Source organism: Bufo gargarizans, chromosome 5, assembly GCF_014858855.1.
Source record: "Bufo gargarizans isolate SCDJY-AF-19 chromosome 5, ASM1485885v1, whole genome shotgun sequence".
Lineage (NCBI taxonomy): Eukaryota > Metazoa > Chordata > Amphibia > Anura > Bufonidae > Bufo > Bufo gargarizans.
The window spans coordinates 43,822,516-43,829,095 of NC_058084.1; the positions used below are offsets into that span (position 1 = coordinate 43,822,516).

A 6,580-nucleotide genomic window follows, 5' to 3' on the forward strand; every position below is an offset into this window, starting at 1 on the left:
TTTTCTTTTTGTAACATAGAATCTCCTCTGCTATAGAAAAAACTTCTACCTCTCCTGATGGAATTAAGATTCTAAGCCAATCTAATATTCTCTCCCTAAGGTTGGGAAAGCAATGTAATTTGATTTCGTGGCCATTCAGTATACGTCCAGCCTGGAAAAAACAATTTTTTACCCAACATGAATTCGGCATTTTATCAATTCCTGTTTAAAAAAAAAATGAAAATATTAAAATATGCATATTATTTGGATACATGTTATAAGGTATAACTCAAACTTACCATATTAGCTGAAACACATTGAACGTTTAGAAATAGATTTTTTAATAAAAACCGATATTCGGAACGAAATAACTTTGTACATCCCATCTTCTTTCTTCAACAATGTTTTTTAAAAAGGAAATAAAATTAGGTCTTCCATACTTACCCAACCTGTATACTTACCTTTGTCGATATATTAAAATTATAAATAATATAATGATGGAACGTTGAACTATCGAACAACGCAATACAAACGTGTATTGGTTTTTTGAACTGGGAAACTGGACGCAACATGTTTCTTCTTCTTCCGATGACTGTCGGAATACAACTTACCGGTCAGGGTTGCTGCCCTGAGTTGACTAACTGGAAATTCTCTGCAAAAAATATATAAAAGTTAAATTATACATTGAAAGTTATACTATCACCTGAAAAAATTATTTTAGATATTTTTTTTTTACGATTATATTAATTGTTTACTTACCTATAATAATATAACTATGTATATTATTTTAGTTTTGGGAAGCAACAATATTAGGTGTATATATCCTATTAATAGAAAAGAAAGAAATAATAGTAACTAGTTTGCCACTGTGTCCATATTATACAGTGGCAATTTTCACAACACAGTAGAGAGGAGGGTTGAGAATTGAAGGGTACACTTCAATAAAGTGTGTTCAATTACAAACGCGGCTACTCTGTGTGTGGCGATATCACTTGCAGTGTAGAAACCCCTGGATAAACTTAGGCTACTTTCACACTTGCGGCTGGACGGATCCGACAGGCTGTTCAACATGTCGGATCCGTCCTGCGGCTATTTCGCCGCTCCGTCGCCATTGACTATAATGGGAACGGGGGCGGAGCTCCGGCGCAGCAAGACGGTGCACGGAGAAAGCCGCCGGACTAAAATTAATGCATGTCAGGGTTTTTAGTCAGGCGGCTTTCTCCTTGCACCGCCGTGCTGCGCCGGAGCTCCGCCACCGTCCCCATTATAGTCAATGGGGACGGAGCGGCGGTCCGCTGGCGCGGCGAAATAGCCGCAGGACGGATCCGACATGGTGAATAGCCTGTCTGATCCGTCCTGCCGCAAGTGTGAAAGTAGCCTTAGTCTTAAAATTTAAAAACAACTTAGAAGATTGTGTACAGATCCTACTAAAATAGGAAGCAGTCGGTTGTCTAATTAGAGGTTGATAAACCCACGGCCGAGTATGATAACATAAGGAGTGACCAGGGTTTGTTTGTTTGTCAATATAGTATGAGAAAAAATAAACAAGGTCCCCCCCCTATTTTCATAAACAGCCAAGTGTTAAACCGACAGCTGTGGGCTGGCATTAGCAGGCTGAGGAGTTCCAAATTTTTAGGGTCCTTCTCATCCTAATAACAACAGCCCACAGCCGCAACAAGAACAAAACCATAAAAAAAAAAAAAAGTTTTCAGGCTTGTCAGGCAACTTGGGTCTTCACGGCAAACAAAGGCTTTTGAGTGCGGGGCTAATTGTTAGGGGTTTCACTCAGCATTGTTGAAAATATAAATTCAACGGTGGCTGACAAAGTCATAGTGATGGGAGCCTCTGTAAAGATTCAACCATTACTACCACTGCAAGTTCATAATAACCACAAGTAGAATAGTCGTGTTTGCAATCACTTTATTGAAATGATCACTCCCCGACTCATGCCCTCGTTGGCCAGTTTATTATATAAATACCAATGGATGATTATAACTCTTCGTGTCGCTGGTGGTTAGTCGGAGAAACAATCTAATAAACAAAACAAATATGCAAATAAATAGTCAATGTTGGGTGTTAGATAATCCACCATGAGAAGAGAAAGACACATGATTAGACAAAAAACTTCATTTGTTGAAATGAAAATGGGCAAGGTATTGACAAGCCCCAGCACGCCAGTTACCTATGTGGTGTTTGAGAGGTCTGGGACTACAAGCCCCATCACATCAGTTGCATGTGTGGTGTTTGAGTGGTCTGGCACTACAACCCCCAGCACGCCGGTTGCCTCGATGGTGTTTTATGGGGTCTCTATTTGTGACCCCCATTATGCTCGTTGCCAGTGGGGGGGGGGGTTGTGCTGGGGAGTCATGATCAGGACCCCCCTATTGCTGTCTGGCTGTGGGGGGTCCAGGATCATAACCCCCATTATGCTCGTTGCCTGAGGGGGGTGGTTGTGCTGGGGGGGCATGATCAGGACCCCCCTATTGCTGCCTGCTGTGGGGGGTCCTGGATCATAACCCCCATTATGCTCGTTGCCTGAGGGGGGGTGGTTGTGCTGGGGGGGCATGATCAGGACCCCCCTATTGCTGTCTGGCTGTGGGGGGTCCAGGATCATAACCCCCATTATGCTCATTGCCTGAGGGGGGTGGTTGTGCTGGGGGGTGCATGATCAGGACCCCCCTTATTGCTGCCTGCTGTGGGGGGTCCTCGATCAGAACCCCCATTATGCTCGTTGCCTGAGGGGGGTGGTTGTGCTGGGGGGGGGCATGATCAGGACCCCCCTTATTGCTGCCTGCTGTGGGGGGTCCTGGATCATAACCCCCATTATGCTCGTTGCCTGAGGGGGGTGGTTGTGCTGGGGGGGGCATGATCAGGACCCCCCTTATTGCTGTCTGGCTGTGGGGGGTCCAGGATCATAACCCCCATTATGCTCGTTGCCTGAGGGGGGTGGTTGTGCTGGGGGGGCATGATCAGGACCCCCCTATTGCTGCCTGCTGTGGGGGGTCCAGGATCATAACCCCCATTATGCTCGTTGCCTGAGGGGGGTGGTTGTACTGGGGGGGCATGATCAGGACCCCCCTTATTGCTGTCTGGCTGTGGGGGGTCCAGGATCATAACCCCCATTATGCTCGTTGCCTGAGGGGGGTGGTTGTGCTGGGGGGGTGCATGATCAGGACCCCCCTATTGCTGCCTGCTGTGGGGGGTCCAGAATCATAACCCCCATTATGCTCGTTGCCTGAGGGGGGTGGTTGTGCTGGGGGGGGGGCATGATCAGGACCCCCCTTATTGCTGTCTGGCTGTGGGGGGTCCAGGATCATAACCCCCATTATGCTCGTTGCCTGAGGGGGGTGGTTGTGCTGGGGGGGGCATGATCCGGACCCCCCTTATTGCTGCCTGCTGTGGGGGGTCCTGGATCATAACCCCCATTATGCTCGTTGCCTGAGGGGGGTGCATGATCAGGACCCCCCTATTGCTGCCTGCTGTGGGGGGTCCAGGATCATAACCCCCATTATGCTCGTTGCCTGAGGGGGGTGGTTGTGCTGGGGGGGGCATGATCAGGACCCCCCTTATTGCTGTCTGGCTGTGGGGGGTCCAGGATCATAACCCCCATTATGCTCGTTGCCTGAGGGGGGTGGTTGTGCTGGGGGGGCATGATCAGGACCCCCCTTATTGCTGCCTGCTGTGGGGGTCCTGGATCATAACCCCCATTATGCTCGTTGCCTGAGGGGGGTGGTTGTGCTGGGGGGGTGCATGATCAGGACCCCCCTATTGCTGCCTGCTGTGGGGGGTCCAGGATCATAACCCCCATTATGCTCGTTGCCTGAGGGGGGTGGTTGTGCTGGGGGGGGGTGCATGATCAGGACCCCCCTATTGCTGCCTGCTGTGGGGGGTCCAGGATCATAACCCCCATTATGCTCGTTGCCTGAGGGGGGTGGTTGTGCTGGGGGGGGGATGATCAGGACCCCCCTTATTGCTGTCTGGCTGTGGGGGTCCAGTATCATAACCCCCATTATGCTCGTTGCCTGAGGGGGGTGGTTGTGCTGGGGGGGGGCATGATCAGGACCCCCCTTATTGCTGCCTGCTGTGGGGGGTCCTGGATCATAACCCCCATTATGCTCGTTGCCTGAGGGGGGTGCATGATCAGGACCCCCCTATTGCTGCCTGCTGTGGGGGGTCCAGGATCATAACCCCCATTATGCTCGTTGCCTGAGGGGGTGGTTGTGCTGGGGGGGGCATGATCAGGACCCCCCTTATTGCTGTCTGGCTGTGGGGGGTCCAGGATCATAACCCCCATTATGCTCGTTGCCTGAGGGGGGTGGTTGTGCTGGGGGGGCATGATCAGGACCCCCCTTATTGCTGCCTGCTGTGGGGGGTCCTGGATCATAACCCCCATTATGCTCGTTGCCTGAGGGGGGTGGTTGTGCTGGGGGGGTGCATGATCAGGACCCCCCTATTGCTGCCTGCTGTGGGGGGTCCAGGATCATAACCCCCATTATGCTCGTTGCCTGAGGGGTGCTGTGGCAGCTACTTGATGCAGATTTGCTCGATGTCTAGGGGTCGATTGTAATACTTACCCTGCCGCTCGTTGCGCTGCTTCCTCACCCGCCGCGATCCTCGTCAGGGGAATCCAAGATGGCGCTGGAACCGGATGTTAGGAAGCTCAAGTTCTCGCGATTCTCGCGAGAACTTGAGCTCCTTCTCTCTGGCTGACAGAGGAGCGCTGCGATTGGCTGCGCTCTCAGCCAGGGAGAAGAGCAAAGAAAAGACTTAGGCAACGCCCCCTACAAAAAAGTGTCTGAGTGACAGACGCTGCAACAGAAGAAACAGGCTGTTTCTTCAAGATTCGGGGGTCGAATTGAAAAAAAAAAAAGGGGGGAACATCAGTAGATGCCGGACTATTAGGTAAGGGGGTTATTTAAATAAAATTTTATTGATGAAAGGTCCTCTTTAAGGCAGAATTGCCACATGATGTGAATTACCACCATCACCGCAAGGTGACCTTTTGTTTGAATATGACTGCTTGTTTTGTCACTTGCCAAAGTGTGAATAAAACACTGAACTGTTTGATCCAAATAACTTGTTGTTGCCTCTATACTGCGTCCGTTAATCCTGTCTACCAGAGCGAGTCCCCACAATTGGTGGAGGATTCAGGGAAGAGCAGTGAGGCTGGAGTGAACGCCGATATTTTTGGTTTCTGCATTTTTCAGGCACGGTTGTATGTCGTACATTAAACCAGCTGTATTACAACCAGCGCCCCATGACAAAATGGAGGCTATTGTGAAGGCCCTCATGGAGGCTAATCTGCAGCAGCGAGAGACAAGCCTGCAGAAACGCGAGGCTAATAAGCAGCAGCAGGAGACTAACCAATTGCTGCTACAACACGTGATGGCTTTGCAGACAAAGGAGCAACCCGAGCGTCCACGATGCCTGGAAATCAGTCCGTGCCGTGATTCCTAAGATGACCCCTGCAGACGACATTGAAACCTACCTGGCGATGTACGAAAAAGTGGCCATCAGGGAAAAGCTACCCTGTTACCAGTGGGCTGAGGTCGTCACTCCATTCCTGGCATGCGATTCCCAGTGGGTGTATTTTGACTTGCCGGACGATCAAGCGGCCAACTACCAAAAAGTAAAGGGTGAGTTTTTGGCAAGACTGGGGGTGAATGTATTGGTCCAGCGGGTACATCAGTGGGAGTTTAAATCGGCTGAGCCTGCGAGGACCCAGTATTATGACTTCACCTCTTGCAAAAGTGGCTACAGCCTGATGTGCAAGATTCATACACAGTGTTTCCTGGTAATAATGTAATTTGTCCTCCCTTTCTGAAGAAAAAAACATAGAAAAATAACAAGGTACTAAAATCATGGCTACCCAGTAATCATCATACTTTCTCTTCCTCAAGTGGCAGCACCCCGTTTTCCTGCCCCATGGGAGTTTCTCATTTTTTGGTCCCCAACAGCTGTTCTTATTCCTCCTACTCATTTGGCGCCACCTGTTGCATGAAGTTCAGTGTCTCTTCAAAAATATATATGAGAGGGATGGACAACTGAAGCATGAATAGCATGAACTGCCAGTGCCCAACCTGTAAACAACACATTCTTCCTGAGGTGGTCTGGTGCATAATCAAATCGTTCATGGCTTTCTGCTGCTCATACAGACACTCAGGCATGTGCAATGTTGAATTCCAGCGAGTTTGAACGTTGTGGATTAAACAGTGTAGATGTAGATATTTCTGACGCTGCAAGTCCAGGCAATCGTTCCTCACTACTTGAGAATTGTTGAAAATATGGAAAATCTCCTGGACATTGGCACCACTTGACATGAACGAAGTATTTAAAGATTCAATTCAGTTGTATCGCCGAATCTTATAAAAAAATCAGCTTTGTGATGAACTACCTCGTCAGGAAGTACATTTCTTTGTAAGTAGTGGTCGCAAAGACAGGGAGCGGTAATTGCGCCACTTCCGTCATTATACCCCTTAGATGCCACGTTCATACATGATCGTGGCATCTGATAATAAGTGTGAAATAAAAAAAATATAGTACTTACCTGATCCATTTGCTCGCAAGGGGAAAGCTTCCGCCATCTTGCTTGAAGGTCTGG

General features: G+C 49.0%; 1 long non-coding RNA gene across 1 annotated transcript; it reads right to left on the bottom strand.

The window, feature by feature from the left end:
* Positions 1–275: 275 nt before the first annotated feature.
* LOC122937705 lies at positions 276–4,598 on the bottom strand. The gene is made up of 4 exons (XR_006389900.1): positions 4,554–4,598; positions 1,959–2,010; positions 739–803; positions 276–631 (listed from the first exon to the last, which is right to left on the bottom strand). It is a non-coding gene; the product is annotated as an uncharacterized LOC122937705 (long non-coding RNA).
* Positions 4,599–6,580: the final 1,982 nt, after the last annotated feature.